Source organism: Mastigoproctus giganteus, chromosome 12 (assembly GCF_048544385.1).
Source record: "Mastigoproctus giganteus isolate SK-2022 chromosome 12, ASM4854438v1, whole genome shotgun sequence".
Lineage (NCBI taxonomy): Eukaryota > Metazoa > Arthropoda > Arachnida > Uropygi > Thelyphonidae > Mastigoproctus > Mastigoproctus giganteus.
The window spans coordinates 156,789,228-156,806,822 of record NC_143586.1 but is presented as its reverse complement, the minus strand read 5'-3'; the positions used below and the strand labels follow the sequence as shown (position 1 = coordinate 156,806,822).

Sequence of the window (17,595 nt, the reverse complement as noted above, 5' to 3'; positions counted from 1 at the left end):
ACAATGGTTGTGGCCCATGCTGACTACTCAGTTTGACTGGACCACAGTGGATCCCTGCCATGAATAGCTTGTCTCATCTCATCACTGATGCTCATTCAAGTTGAAATCTGATGATAGAGAAAGCCAACAAAATATGGTAAAGTCACCCCCATATTCCTGGAATCATTTCTGCTTCTTTTCTGTTTCTGAATGATCTGTGCTGCATGAAGTGATGAATTTTCCTTCTGTAAGTAACCATTAGCAGATGGATAAACTGCAAGCATGAAGGGATTCACCTGGTTGGCTACATTGTTTAACATTACTACAGCATACATATACTGAGCACCAGTATTAGAAGCACTAATGTGTGCTATGAAAACACTCCCTCACATTTCCACCACCAGCCTTCAGTGTTGACATTTGGCATGATATATCCATTGATTCACTTTATGGAACACTTGGAACTGGAATTTGCCAGACACGGTAATTGCTTCCCCATTTTAAAATGTCTGTTGTCTGTATGCCTACTGTACCCATAGCTGTTTGTTTTCTGTTTTAAAAAGTGGAACCTGATGAGGTTGTCTGTTGCTGTACTCCATCTGTGATGTGGTCTAATGCATTGTACATCATTTGTTATACTGCACTATTTGACTGATTGTAACCCAATTAAAATAAAGTGTGGTGCATCTGTTAGACTGCATAATTATTTTTCCTTCCATCTGCTGTCTGTGGCCAAAGGACTGCCATTGGCTGTATGTTTTCTGGTTGGATCATTCTCAATACACTTTGGACACTTGCACTTGAACTGCTTATTTCTAATGTAATATCTGCTTATTTCTAATGTAACTGCAGTTGCCTATTCTTGACACATGGATGGTGTTTATAGTTCATCTTTCCTAAAATCCAAGGAGGTCTGGATATTTTGGCAATATAGTGTATGTTAATATTGGATTAAGCTCTATAAAAAAAAAAAAACTGTTTCATGGGAAACCAACCAAGCATAGAAAGAGAGGGCAAATAGTTCATTTTCCAACAACTGCAGCTTACTTAATTAGGTTGGCTGATCTGTAGAAATATTCCATACCCATTTAAATCATGGACGTATAACCCTAAACACAACAGTACAATTAAGACACACAAGTAACCATTTTAACACTATTTTGTTCTAGGCAAACAACTTTAACATCAAGCCTGTTAATGTTTCATCAATATCACTAACAAATATCAGTACCAAACACTGAAGTCTCCATTACACTCAGAGCAGTAGCCAGTCATAAGCATCCATTATTTTTAAAGAAATAAAATTGTTTGTAATATGGCAACTTCATGTATGCTCTTATTAAGATCCATATATTCAATGATTCAAATGTGTTAATTTTGGCTGGAAAGGTTAAATGTATACTGCTGATAGTTAAAAAAGTCATGTGTTATGTGCTCTACAATATAGTACCTGAAAATAACTTTAAGAACAGTTTTTAACCAAATATGCAAAAAACTTTTGAGTCTTCTTGGTAATTGGTTACTTGAAAGATTCATGGAAGTTTGTAGTTGTCAACAAATTAAGCATTATGGTCTATATTCAAAAGTGAAGCATTTATTAACATTAATAAAGACAAAAGTGATGCACCAGGCTTATCTGGTATTGGCCTTAAAGTCTCCCAGTTCAATCCAGGTGGCCATTTCATCCTTGCTTACATTGTATAAATTCTTCAAGATTAGTGGCAATTTATTCCAGTAATTAATCTTTTGGCTGAAAGAATTTTTTTAAATACAGTCTACAAGGTTTACAAATGCCCTTGCTTAATTAAAGTTCTGCCCACTAATTTGTGCCACCTGCAAAATAATATTCCCATAATTTAATTTCCTAAAACCTTTCAAAGCATGAAATACCTCAAGTTACCATGTAGATGGTTGGTTTCCAGACTTGGCAACCCATAAAACTCAAGCAGTAATGCTTTCTCTGTAGGAATAACAAGAGATTAGTTAAAAATAACCTCTTTTTCTTTGCTTTTCTTTTCCAGCAGATCCACATCCTTCCTGAAATGGGTTTCCAAACCTGTATATAGTTCAGAATATGTTTAACAGAAAACTCACTTTGTCACTTCTATCAAACTTCCTGTACATTATAATAAAACACCACATGCTGTTTTATTATAATGTACCAGAAGCAGCATATATATATACAGTTGAGAACCTAATTTTGGATTGCACAATTCTCCTAAATCCTCTTCATTGTCAACTGCCTTAAATTTATTGCTTCCCAAGGAATAAGATAATCCAGAATTTACTATTACCTAAATGTAGAATCTTTCACTTCCAAATACTTAGATAGTATGAATCAGAGCTGAAATACTCAATATGTTCTACGTTGATAATAATATAAGTAAATTAATAAGAGGAGTTTACCTCAATATAGTACGTGGGACACTTCCGTATGATACCCTCCAGAAATTAAAACGGAAAAAACGAAAAAATCGACAACTTACCGGTACATTAAAGTAAAATATAAATAATTAAAGTAAAATATAAATAATTAAATAATCAATTTAACACAATTCAAAATCAATTCAAAACAATTAAAATTCAAATTAACGCAATTAAAAGAATCTAACGAAAATATTCAAAACGATTTTCCTTCCTGAAGCTGACAATGTTTTTCGACCGACTGTCGTGATCACAGGAATGAAAATTGAATTGTGTTAAATTGATTATTTAATTATTTATATTTTACTTTAATTATTTATATTTTACTTTAATGTACCGGTAAGTTGTCGATTTTTTCGTTTTTTCCGTTTTAATTTCTGGAGGGTATCATACGGAAGTGTCCCACGTACTATATTGAGGTAAACTCCTCTTATTAATTTACTTCCAAATACTGTACTATAACCACTAATTTTGAGACCACCTGAATCTGTGCATTATTGAAGTAGCCTACCTTAGTTACTATTAGTTACCATGATCCCAACTTGTGTCAACAACAAACTTTGATATCAGCCTATCATTTATTCTTGTTATTATCTATGTCCCTAATAAATATTGGAAACAAGGGATCCAGTACCAATGCTGTTCAAATCCCCAGTCCACTGAGCAGTAGCCAGTTAGTCATCCTTTGTTTCCTATCATTTAAGTAACTTTATCCACCATACTACTTTCTCATCAGTGGTCTCTTGTTCCAACTTATATAAAAGGTGTTCATGTCAGATGGTTATCATAAACCTTACTATGTTAGAATTTCTATGTAAATCCATTTCTTTCATTACAAACTCATTAACAGCTTACTGGAAGTTGTTAATGAGAATGATCCTGCAGTACATACATCATTATAGATTCCATAATTTTCCCTGTTATGGACATTAAACTTATGGTTTTGATTATCCATTTTGCTATTGGAACTATTTTTAATCGAACTATTAAAAATAGTTTCAATAAATAGTTTCGATAGTTGCAATTCTAAATAGCAAGACATATGCACATTTCCTATCATCCTGGGACTTCATCTGAGTCTTGAGATGCATGCATTATAACAAATGAGGCTTTGGTAATATGTTCTACTGTTCTTGCTATAAAGTCACCAGATAGATCATATCTACTCCCCATGCCTTTTTCAAATTCAATTGTGAAAATTTCCCTACCAATCGTTTTTATTTATCTCAATTGCATACTTCCAGATATCTCTTACCTAGGCCAGTAGTATTGTTGAATCTAGAAGAATACATCATATGTAAATATTGACTTATTTAGATTGTTGGCTATCCATTTATGGTCATCAGCAATGTTACCAAAAATTATCCTGTAGTGGACCAATATGGTTCAATCCCTTCCATCCTTTAGTGTTCACATATGAAAAATTATCCATTTCTGTCTTTGCCCAATGCCTTTTCAAAGTCTGTTCTTAGCATTTCTTACTCCCTGAATAACTTTATTACAGATTAATATATTGCTGGCCAGATGGATTCAGCAGTTCATAATTATTTATTAAAACTTTCACAGAAGTTACTCCAAAAATTCAAACTTACACATGCATGTGTATTAATATTTCGGCAAATAGACAATCATACAACTTAGTTTTATGATTGCCTATTTTACCCTTGGAACCATCTTTATATAATGTGCAAAATAATACTGAAGGGTGCTCCAATGGAAGTGGTTATCATTTCTTATTGTATATTAATATTAGTTAGCCACTGAGATTTATTTCCATTGAAGGTACACATAGAAATATCTTCCTTCATAACAATAATAATATTTATTTCTTTTGATATGTTCCACATTAACCTGGCATCAGTTGCAGCCCCTGATTGAAACAGTCACACATCTGACAGCTAACCAAATTTGCTTTTTATTTCTCAGAAGTTTGTTTTTTATTCTACTTGAAGTATATGAATGTGTGAAATCTTTTACTAATGGATTTCAATAAATTAGTAAGGCGCCTCCGTAGCCAGGTGGGAAGGAGCAGCAGTGTGTAGCACACGCTTCTTGATTAGACCGGGGTTCGAGCCTGTCACCACCAAATGCGGAGGATGCGGAAAGGTCAAGGAATGACCACCGCATATTTCCGGAGCAATATGGCCTTAGTTGCTAATGCTCCTAAAAACCAAATAACAACAACATAAATTAGTAAATGCATTTTTTAATAAAATATTTGGAAATTCAAATTTTTTTTATCTTATATTAAAGAAATAAAATTTAGTAATTCAGCTGAAAATTTGAAAAGTTTGGTCAGAAAATATAAAACATGAAACTATTCATCATTTCCAATTTAGAAAGCCATTGGCACTCAAATTCAAATTTACACATGCATGTGCATTAATATTTTGGCAAATAAATAAACAGATAAATAATAATAATCAAAGCTAAAAAAAAACATTTTGCACAAAATTAAACATAAAACAGAATATTTAATTTCTGTATAAAATTCAACCAAAACCAAATGTTTGATTACATTACACTGAAACTAAAGCAACACAACAATGTGGAAGGCAAAAATAAAACTTTATATATCATCTTATGATTCTTTCCACATTCAATTCCAAGTGAATAACAATCCATCACGTCTAAAACAGTTAAAAAAAACAGTTAAAATAAAATTGTGTATATCTAAGAAGATATTAAAAGTTTTAGCTATTAACCATGAACCAATAATTAACACAATTGACATTGGAATGTCATCTGAGAGGTCCCATACAAGTACTGAAAGGCTAATATACTGATCACTACCTGCTCAATAATTGTAGAATGAAACAAGTTCATCTGCTATTCATTATGTTACTTGCTATATAGCAAATACCTTTCAGGTTTGTTATTACTCAAACTGATATCTCTTACCTAGGCCAGATATCTGGCCTAGGTAAGAGATTAGCATTAGCATTAGCATTAGTAGAGGCATTTGATGCAAGAAAGCAAGCTTATGCAGCATCAGCCAAAAAAAAAAAAAAAAAAAAAGTAACATAAATAAATAAAAATAACCACTTCCACTTCACCCCTCTGTTCGTTCGAAATACCTGTCCAGCTGAGCCTTAAACTTATTTAGGCTATCAACTTCCACGACAAGGGATGGAAGTCTGTTCCACCCACCAACCACCCGCTGGCTAAAGGCAAATTTCCGCACATCTATCCTACATCTGTCTTTCCTCAATTTGAATTTATGCCCTCTCAGGTGATTTTTCTGAGCTAGAGGAAGAATCCCATCAGCATTGAGCATGCTCAAACCATTCAAGGCTTTGTACACCTCTATCAGATCACCCCGCTGGTGCCTAGTTTCCAGACACTGTAATTTGCAAAACTTAAGCCTTTCTTCGTAAGAGAACCCCTTTGTCCCATTCACCAATCTAGTTGCCCTTCTCTGTACTCGTTCCAGCAGCTCTACATCCTTCCTGAAATGAGGCCTCCAGGCCTGTATACAGTACTCTAGGTGTGGCCTGACCATTGCCTTATACAAGGGAATAATCACCTCCTTATCCCTGCTAGAAAAATTCCTATATATCATTGACAATACACCATGAGCTACTCTTGCAGCTCGTCTGCACTGCTCAGAGAACTTCATATCTGCCTGCACCACCACCCCCAGGTCCCTTTCATTCTCTACCACTGTCAGTGTAGTACCACAGAGTTGATACGTTGCTCTGGGGTTGCTGTTTCCCATATGTAGTACTTTACATTTGTCAATGTTAAACTTCATTTGCCACCTCGAAGCCCATCTGCTCAACCTTTCCAAATCCTGTTGCAGCAGCATAGTGTCAGTAGTGTCCTTGACAACCCTGCCAACCTTCGTATCGTCTGCAAACTTGGACATTAAGCCTGATATACCATCATCAATATCATTTATAAATACAGAAAACAAAGGCCCCAATACTGAACCCTGAGGGACTCCACTAATAACATTAGTCCACGATGAGCAGTGTCCATTGATTACCACTCTCTGTCTTCTCCCCCTCAACCACCCCTTTATCCATAGCAGCAACTTGCCTCCAATGCCACACTGCTCCAATTTGTGCAGCAGTCTTCCATGTGCAACAGTATCAAAAGCCTTTCTAAGATCCAAGTATATAATATCAAAGTTATTCCCTGCATCCAGTTCTTTTGTGACTGCATCATAGTATCCAATCAAATTGGTCAGGCAAGACTTCCCCTTAACAAAACCATGCTGTGTCCTAGCTATAACTGAAGTCTTGTCTAGATGATCCTGCAGTGCTTCTTTCACCAGTGCCTCCATTAATTTTCCGGGAACAGAAGTTAAACTCACAGGTCTATAATTACTTGTGTCAGCCTTTGATCCCCCTTTGTGAATTGGGGTCACATTTGCACATCTCCAGTCAATGGGTACCTCCCCTGAGTCCAAGGAAGCTCTCATAATTATGGCTAAGGGTTTGCTTACCTCCTTTGCTGCCTCCTTTAATATAACTGGATAGATCCCATCCACCCCAGGTGCCTTTCTTGTGTTTATCTTCAACAATTTCTCCTCCACTTTGCTCTCAGTTATTACAAGATTCTCTAGCTTACTACTAGAGTTGAATACACCTCTGGCATTCCCCTCGCTGAATAACTCCTCATGTGTGAATGTCGATGCAAAATATTCATTTAGTTTGTTAGCTACCCGAGCAGGGTCATCAACAGTTGACCCATCGATCTCAAGTGGACCAATCTGATTCATCCCCTTCCTTCTAGAGTTTACATAAGTAAAGAACTCTTTGCTGTTTTTCTTCGCATCCCTTGCCAAGGATCTCTCGTAATCTGCCTTCGCCTGCCTAACCTCCTTTGTAACTTGGTTACAGATCAACTTGTATCTATCATAGGCATCCGTGTCTCGTGTTAATTTGTATGTATCCCATGCATTTTTCTTCTCTGCCATATGCCTCATTAGTTCATCTGACAACCATTTAGGCCTAAACCTTGAACAATATTTCTTAGTTGGTATGTAAAGCCTAGTAGCTTCCACGATAAGTTCTTTGAATGCTTCCCATTTTGAATTTGCTGTTGGCAATATCATCAGTTGATCCCACTGTATAGAATTTAAATACTGTCTCAGTCCATTGTAGTCGCCTTTACGAAAGCAATACCCCTTCCCTTTACCCCTAATGGTAGTTACCTCTTTGAGTAACTCCCACTTCAGCACACTGTGATCACTGCCACCAAGTGGTTCATTTATCTGCAGATTCTTAATGCATGAAGAATCACTACTGATAATCAAATCAAGAGTATTACTCCCTCTAGTTGCCTCCCGAACATGCTGATGTAGAAAACAATCATCCAATAAATCCACAAAAGCCTTGCTACTGTGTGAGTGACCAGCCCCCAAATTCCAGTCAATATCTGGGAAATTAAAATCCCCCATTATAAGACTCTCTGATTTACTGGCCCACTCTATTTCTCCGAACAGTTTCTTATTATACTCATCAGAGTCATTAGGCCTATAGCACACTCCTACTCTCAATTTTGATCTCCCAATGCTTATGTCACACCAAACTGACTCGACACTGCACTGTCCAGCGATGTCGACTGGCTTCACTTCCTTGGATTTTATGTGTTTCTTAATTAATAGCATAACCCCTCCTCCCTTCCTATCCTGTCTATCCTTTCTGTACACATTGTACTCCCCAAATTCCAGTTCTGCATTTCTTATATCTGTGTGACACCACGTCTCTGAAATCCCCACAATATCTGCCTTTGATGTTTTGAGCAATACCTCAAATTCATCAATTTTATTTACTAAACTCCTAGTATTGGTGTACACACAAGTATACATGCACCTGTTCTTTTTCTTAGCTATCCTAACACAACCCATGTGTTTACTTGTACCCCAATGATTCCCAGCAGTCTCTGAAATATCCTGCATCTTATTTTCCAGGCTGCGGCTCATTCCAATAGAAGCAGTGCAAGAATCACTTTCACCTCTGCCAGTGGCTACTGTTAATCTATTAGTCCTTGTATCCCCCCAATCTAGCAGTTTTCCGACCCACCTAACATTGCCTCGATAGCATCAGCAAACATTCTTGCACCCTTTCTATTTAAGTGTATCCCATCCCTGTAGAAGCAGTCTCTCCTGAGATATCAATTTGAGTAATATTCTAAATATAATGATAATGCAACATGTTCAAGAAAAACATTTTTCCTCTTTAGGAAACAATTTCCCTTGTGATTTAATTTAGTACCAAGGTTAGCTGCGAGGTTAAGAAATTGAAGAGGGAACAGAATGTTTCTAAAGTTGGGCTTGACTTGTTGACAAAGCAGTTGAACTGCAGTTCTGGGAAAATGTCTAACTGTTATCTTCATTTTCTAAGCTCAATTACTTTTTTCATAGATTAAATGTCTTGTTATCTACTTTTTTATGTTTGTGCTGTTCTCTTTTTTGCCACTTGATTAGAATATTTTTCTAACTAGTTTTCTGTTCATGTTTTTATAATAAAAAAATTGCAGGTTTGATAGTTTGGAAGAAACTAGTTTGATAACTGATATATATATATATATATATAGAAAATTAATAAATAACTTATGTAAAGTTAACTAAACAATAACTAATTAATGCCATCTATACATATCTAGTTATGGCTATTATAGGGTTAAGTAGCTACCAGCTTATCCTATATGAAATATATCTTACCTATTTTACTAATGGTACTTAAACTATACAAAAAAAAAAAATATATATATATATATATATATATATATATATAGCAATATTTTAGTTAATTATAATACCAACTAGATAAATTGGACAAAAGCATTAGAGGTGAAAACTATAATCATTAGCTCAAAGTGCCAAATTTAAATAACCCAAGTTGGACTTTTTTTTTGTACCCTATAAATAAACAAATAAAATGACATGAAATAGTAAAATGATAATGATAATGCAACTTTCTTTTTCTATTTCTTATATTCTTTTACATAACTTCATATTTAGATATATATATATCTCTAAGTTATTTGAAAATGAAATGCACAAGGCATAATCCTTATGGGTTTTAGTAATATACTATATAATATCAGTGTAGATACACCATAGTTAACCTATAAATTAACTATGTATGTAGTGTAAAAGGCATTGTTTTAATTGTATCTCATATTGTGGTTGCCTTCACAATGAGATAGCTGGTATTACACTAAATTTTCAAATACGTTATTACCAACACCATTTGGCATCTCTCATATTGCAGATATAACTTCTCAACTGATGGCATGTTGCATTACCAGGGTACCTGCACTCATTGATGAAGCCCAATAGCTTCGAAACGATTGTCTGGGTGGTGGTATCCTCTGAAAATAAATAACAGTAGTCTTCTTTACTGGAGAAGTTTATTTAAGTAGTGCAAAATACCAGCTATCTCATTGTGAAGGCAACCACAATATGAGATACAATTAAAACGATGCCTTTTACACTACATACATAGTTCAAATTTATGGGTCAACTATGGTGTATCTATACCAATATTATATATATAGTTATTACATTTTTTTATCTATATAAAAACTTATGAAACTTATTTATTACAATAATATTAGTTTTTTTTATGCACCTTGATTAACATAATTAAGATTACATAAGCTGAACTATCAGTTATTGCTATTTCGGCTAATAGTTTTTACATTATGGGTAGGGGAGTCAGTTATAATCAATCCAGGACATTTTCTACTCTAATATTTAAATGAGGTTCTTTCTCTCTGCACTTTTTATATAATTTGTGCATGTTTTTACAGTTATTTAACATCCAGTCAAACTACTTTATAAGAGTTTGACTGTACCTTAAGGGACTGCAGTATTCTTGACATATGCAAGGACAACAACAAACCAGGAGGGTGCTGACTCTCTTTAAAAATCACAGCTGAGTTACAGGCTCTGAAAAAGCGATAAGTGTTTGCCTTTTATTTACATAATTGTTATTTTATATTGTACTTAATACGTAGTCTTTTAGTTATGCTGGTTATTTTTATTTTAATTTAGATAAAGAGTTTTTGTGGATTACTACTTAATATATGTAAAACTGTTATTTCATTCGAATCTTACAGCCATTATTTTTGTATATAGTGGTAGGGAATTCAAATTTAATTGAGGTAATTAGGTAGCTCTAACGTATAATTATATAGCGTAATACGCTTTTGATAGTGTTGATAGTGTTGACACTGTTTCTGATAGTGTTGTTAGATAGTGTAGTATTGACATTTAATTAATTTAATTTATTGATCTTATTAATTTAAAATATGCCCCAAACTAGAGCAGCAAAGCAACGGGCACAAAGTGGCAAGAGTGCTGTGACTCGGGGGAGAACTGGGGGGGCAATTCTCCAATGCATCGCAGCCTAAAAAAAATGTGCAACTTGTGAAATGTTTGCCGAACTCTCTGGAACGGAACATGATATTGCCATGGGGGATGTCTTTGTGTGTGCGCAATATACGGAGTGTAAGGAAATGAGGTGACAATTCAGCGTTATGGGCTTATATGAGAGCTTGAAGGACAGGGTGGATGCCCTCAAAGGATCTAAATTGAGGGTCCCATCAAGCTCTTAGCTGCCCACATCAATGCCAGAGCTTGCACTTGGTCATCACACAACACAGCGACAACCCCCAAGGCAGAATGCGCTGGTCCCACAGGAACTAGTTGTTGGTGACTGTTGTCAGGGAAACGGGGAACATGCTTGGTAAAAAGGATAGGTGGAACAGGACCAGGGTATGTCTGCCAGGGGGAAAGGTTGATGACGTAGAGCAAATATCATCTTTTAAGGGTACAAAAGGTGATATAGTTGTACACGTTGGCACTAATGATATTAAGAGTAGGAGACCGGCAGAATTACTTAACAAGTATAGATCACTGTTGAAGGAAAGCCGGGAATTAGGGTTGAATTTGAAAGTGTCTGCAATTCTGCCCAGACACGATAGGAGGGAGTATATGATGAGAGCCTTGTCGATCAATTCGGCCCTGGAAAGATTGTGCAAGGCTCAAGGGATAGAATTTTTTTTCCAGCCTGGTCTGTACTTGTTAACAGGAGAAACTGCTTCTACAGGGATGGGATACACTTAAATAGAAAGGGTGCAAGAATATTTGCTGATGCTATCGAGGCAGTGTTAGGTGGGTCGGAAAACTGCTAGCCTGGGGGGATACAAGGACTAATAGTTTAACAGTAGCTGCAGGCAGAGGTGAAGGTGATTCTTGCTCAACTTCCATTAGAATAAGTAGCGACCTGGAGTGAAGGGGTGTTGGGGGTTTCAGGGACGGATGGCAGTCATCATGAAATATATCTAGTCTCTTGGTAAGAGGATCCCTTCATTCCCCTCACCAATCTTGTTACCCTTCTCTGTACACACTCGGGCAAATCTACATCCTTCCTAATATGAGGCCTCTAGACCTGTACGCAGTACTCATGGCCTGACCATTGAGTACCCAGACCTGTATGCAGTACTCATGGCCTGACCATTGCCTTATACAGAGGGACAATCACCTCCTTTTCCCTGCTAGCAAAATTCCTATATATAATTGACAAATCCCCTGGCAGCCTGTTTGTATTGCTCAGAAAACTTCATATATGACTGCAGAATTACTCAGTCTTTCATTTTCTACCACCTTAAGTGTAGTACCACACAGTTGGTACATTTCTCTGGGGTTACTTCTACCCATATGCAGTACGTTGCATTTGTCAAGGTTAAACTTCAGTTGCCACTTCTTAGCCCATCTGCCCAAATTATCTAGATCCTGTTGCAGTAGCACACTGCCATTACTGTCATTAACAACCCTGCCAACCTTTGTATCATCAGCAAACTTTGACATTAAGCCTGATATACCTTCATCAATATCATTGATAAATATACAAAAGAACAGTGGACCCAACACCGAACCCTGTGGGACTCCACTAATAACATTAGTCCAAGAAGAGCAGCACCCATTGATTACCACCCTCTGTCTTCTCCCACTTAACCATCCTTTTATCCATTGTAGCAACTTACCCTTAATACCATTCTGCTCCAATTTGTACAATAGTCTTCCATGCGCAACAGTGTCAAAAGCTTTCCTAAAATCCAAATATATGATATCAAAATTATTTTTTGCATCCAATTCCTTTGTAACCACATCATAATATCCTATCAAATTTGTCAGACAAGACTTTCCCTTAACAAACCCATGCTGTGTCTGAATTATTGCTGCAGGCTTGTCTAGATGATCCTGCAATGCATCTTTAACCAGTGACGCCATTATTTTACTCGTAACAGAAGTTAAACTAACTGGTCTGTAATTACTCGTGTCACCTTTCGATCCCTCTTTGTGAATTGGAGATACAGTTGCACATCTCCAGTCCATGGGAAGCTCCCCTTAGTCCAAGGATGCTCTCATAATTATGGCTTAGGGTTTGCTTAGTTGCTTTGCTGCCTCCTTTAATATAACTGGATAGATCTCATCCACCCCAGGTGCTTTTCTTATGTTTCACTTCAACAATTTCTCCCCCACTTTGCTCTCAGTTATTACGGAATCATTAAGTATCCTGGTACAATTTGATAACCTTCTGCCATTTTCAAACCTTAATAATTCCTCATGTGTGAATGTAGATGCAAAATACTCATTCAGTTTGTTTGCTATCTGAGCAGGACCATCAACAGTCAAACCATCGATGTCAAGTGGACCAATCAGATTCATCCCCTTCCTTTTAGAGTTTATATAAGTAAAGAAATCCTTGCTGTTTTTCTTAGCATCTTTTGCCAAGGATTTCTCGTAATCAGCCTTTGCCTGCCTAACCTCCTTTGTGGCCTGATTACAGACTAGCTTATATCTGCCATAGGCTTCTGAGTCGCTTGATAATTTATATGCATCCCATGCATATTTCTTCTTTGTTATGAGTCATTAGTTCATTAGATAACCATTTAGGCCTTGAACAATATTTCTTAATAGGTATGAAACTTTTAGTAGCATTCACAATTAATTCCTCAAATGCTTCCCACTTAGAATTTACTGTTGGTAACATCGTCAGTTGATCCCACTGTACAGAATTTTTAAAAACTTTCTGAGACCACTGTACTCGCCTTTATGGAAGCAAAAACCCTTTCCTTTACCTCTGATGGTAATTATATCTTTAAATAAATCCCACATCAGTACACTGTGATCACTGCCACCTAGTGGTTTCTTTATCTGCATATTCTTAATACACAAATGATCACTGCTGATAACCAGATCAAGAGTATTACTCTCTCTGGTTGCCTCTCGAACATGCTGCTGCAGAAAACAATCATCCAGTAAATCCACAAAAGTCTGACTAGTGTGTGAGTGACCAACCCACAAGTTCCAGTCAATAACTGGGAAGTTAAAATCCACCATTATAAGACATTCTGATTTACTAGCCCACTATTTCTCTGTACAATTGTTCATTGTACTCATTCGAGTTATTAGGCCTATAACACACTCCTACTCTTATTTTTGATTTCGCAGTGCTTATGTCACACCAAACTGACTCAACAGTGCACTGTTCATCTATATCAACTGGGTGCAGTTATTTTGATTTTTTGTTTTTCTTAATTAACAGCATAACACCTCCTCCCTTCCTATCCTGTCTATCCTTTCTGTAGATGTTGTACTCCCCAAATTCCAGTTCTGCATTCCTTTTTTCTGGGTGACACCACATCTTTGCTATCCCAACAATATCTGCTTTTGATGTCTTGACCAACACTTCAAATTCATAAAATTTATTTACTATACTTCTGGCATTGGTATACATGCTCCTATTCCTAGTTACCCTAACACATCCCATATACCCACCTATTTCATTTCCATCTGTCGTTGTGGAAGTTGATAGGTTGAATAAATTTAAGGAGGAACTGGACAGGCATTTGGACGGAATGGTGTGATATATTTTTTTTTTTTTTTTTTTGGTTGATGCTGCATAAGCTCATACACTTAAGAAAAACATAAAATCAAAGGAAGTGCACCCAGTTAATATAGATGAACAGTCCTCTGTTGAGTCAGTTTGGTGTGAGAAAAAACAAGTGTACAGAGAAATAGAGTGGGCCAGTAAATCAGAATGTCTTATAATGGGGGATTTTAACTTCCCAGATATTGACTGGAACTTGTGGGTTGGTCACTCACACACTAGTCAGACTTTTGTGGATTTATTGGATGATTGTTTTCTGCAGCAGCATGTTCGAGAGGCAACCAGAGAAAGTAACACTCTTGATCTGGTTATCAGCAGTGATCATTTGTGTATTAAGAATTTGCAGATAAAGGAACCACTAGGTGGCAGTGATCACAGTGTGCTGAAGTGGGATTTACTCAAAGAGGTAACTACCGTCAAGGGTAAAGGAAAGGGTTTTTGCTTCCGTAAAGGGAAGTACAGTGGTCTCAGACAGTTTTTAAATTCTGTACAGTGGGATCAACCGACGATGTTACAAACAGTAAATTCTAAGTGGGAAGCATTCAAAGAATTAATCGTGGAAGCTACTAGACTTTATATACCGATTAAGAAATATCGTTCAAGGTTTAGGCCTAAATGGTTATCAAATGAACTAATGAGACTCGTGACAGAGAAGAAAAATGCATGGGATGCATATAAATTATCAGGTGACGCAGAAGCCTGTGGCAGATATAAGCTAGTCTGTAATCAGGTCACAAAGGAGGTTCGGCAGGCGAAGGCGGATTACGAGAAATCTTTGGCAAAAGATGCTAAGAAAAACAGCAAGGATTTCTTTACTTATATAAACTCTAAAAGGAAGGGGATGAATGATTGGTCCACTTGACATCGATGGTTTGACTGTTGATGATCCTGCTCAGATAGCAAACAAACTGAATGAGTATTTTGCCTCTACATTCACACGTGAGGAATTATTACAATTTGAAAATGGAAGAAGGTTATCAAATTGTAGCAGTGTGCTTAATGATTTTGTAATAACTGAGAGCAAAGTGGAGGAGAAATTGTTGAAGTTAAACATAAGAAAGGCACCTGGGGTGGATGGGATATATCCAGTTATTTTAAAGGAGGCGGCAAAGCAACTAAGCAAACCCTTAGCCATAATTATGAGAGCATCCTTGGACTCAGGGGAGGTTCCCACGGACTGGAGATGTCCAAATGTGTCCCCAATTCACAAAGGTGGATCGAAGGGTGACACGAGTAATTACAGACCAGTTAGTTTAACTTCTGTTCCGGGTAAAATAATGGAGTCACTGGTTAAAGATGCATTGCAGGATCATCTAGACAAGACTGCAGCAATAATTCAAACACAGCATGGGTTTGTTAAGGGAAAGTCTTGTCTGACAAATTTGATTGGTTATTATGATGTGGTCACAAAGGAACTGGATGCAAAAAATAAATTTGATATCATATACTTGGATTTCAGGAAAGCTTTTGACACTGTTGCGCATGGAAGACTACTGTACAAATTGGAGCAGAATGGTATTAAGGGTAAGTTGCTACAATGGATAAAAGGATGGTTAAGTGGGAGAAGACAGAGGGTGGTAATCAATGGGTGCTGCTCTTCGTGGACTAATGTTATTAGTGGAGTCCCACAGGGTTCGGTGTTGGGTCCACTGTTGTTTTGTGTATTTATCAATGATATTGATGAAGGTATATCAGGCTTAATGTCGAAGTTTGCAGATGACACAAAGGTTGGCAGGGTTGTTAATGACAGTAATGGCAGTGTGCTACTGCAACAGGATCTAGATAATTTGGGCAGATGGGCTAAGTGGCAACTGAAGTTCAACCTTGACAAATGCAAAGTACTGCATATGGGTAGAAGTAACCCCAGAGAAACGTACCAACTGTGTGGTACTACACTTAAGGTGGTAGAAAATGAAAAAGACCTGGGAGTAATTGTGCAGTCAGATATGAAGTTTTCTGAGCAGTGCAGACAGGCTGCTAGGGCGGGTCATGGGGTTTTGTCAATGATATTTAGGAATTTTGCAAGCAGGGAAAAGGAGGTGATTGTCCCTCTGTATAAGGCAATGGTCAGGCCACGCCTTGAGTACTGCGTACAGGTCTGGAGGCCTCATTTTGCTTGAGCGTGTACAGAGAAGAGCAACACGATTGGTGAGGGGAATGAAGGGGTTCTCTTACCAAGAGAGGCTTAAGTTCTGCAAATTGCAGTGGCTGGAGACTAGGCACCTGCGCGGTGATCTGATTGAGGTCTATAAGGCCTTTAATGGGTTGAGCACGCTGAATTCTGATGGGATCCTTCCACTTGTTCAGATTACCAACCTACGGGGACATAAGTTCAAATTAAGAAAGGACAGATGTAGAATAGATGTGCGGAAATTTGCCTTTAGCCAGCGGGTGGTTGATTGCTGGAACAAACTTCCATCTGTCGTTGTGGAAGTTCATAGGTTAAATGAGTTTAAGGAGGAACTGGACAGGCATTTGGAAGGAATGGCGTGATTATTATTTATTTTTTTTTTTTTTTTTTTTTTTGGCTGATGCTGCATAAGCTCCTACACTTGCTTTCTTGCATCACATGCCACTACTACTACATTATAACCAAGCGACGTTATAACCAAGTGACTTTTTAAATTACATTGAAATTAGTAGAATTTTATATTAAAATATAATTAACAGATATAGAATGCATACACATCTCAGTTATGATTATAGTTACATTAAATATTTCACATTTAGATTAAATCAATATGTCCAGCTGATGGAACTCACAAAGTTCTCTGTTCCAAATAATTTGGCAGAATGCTCTGATTTAATCATCAAATTTTACCACTTACTAGTATATTTTTACTCCTTTGCTGGTTGATCATCAGACCAAAAAAAGTACCATCAGCATTGCAATGTTCAAGTTTGCATATGAATTTCATTTTGCTACAATTCATTTCCAGTGCCTCAGTGATTTTTTTTTTTTTAATTCCAAATTATATGCACTGTTTGGTTTGATAACTTAAATTCAGTTTTTTTTTTTTAAATAAGTTTCATTTTATCTTCAACACTAAATTTTTTGCTTGCTGTCCATCATAGTCACTTTTGAACCATGAGATTAAGATGTGTAAAAAAAAATCACCTCTTTCTTTTTTCAAGAGAATGATGCCAACTGAATATAATAAAAAATGAAAACAATATTCTAGAGCAGAGGGTAACTACATGTTTATGGCTGATATTAAATGCTTGAGTTTACTTTTAAATTTTTGAGATTTTCAATTTTTTGAGCAAGTGAGTTTCC

General features: G+C 36.6%; 1 protein-coding gene across 1 annotated transcript in view; it reads left to right on the top strand.

Annotated features, from left to right (window-relative positions):
* Positions 1 to 17,595, top strand: part of LOC150077534 (low-density lipoprotein receptor-related protein 2-like) — a 496,886-nt gene that overhangs the window by 233,550 nt on the left and 245,741 nt on the right. The gene's annotated exons all lie outside the window — the stretch shown is intronic.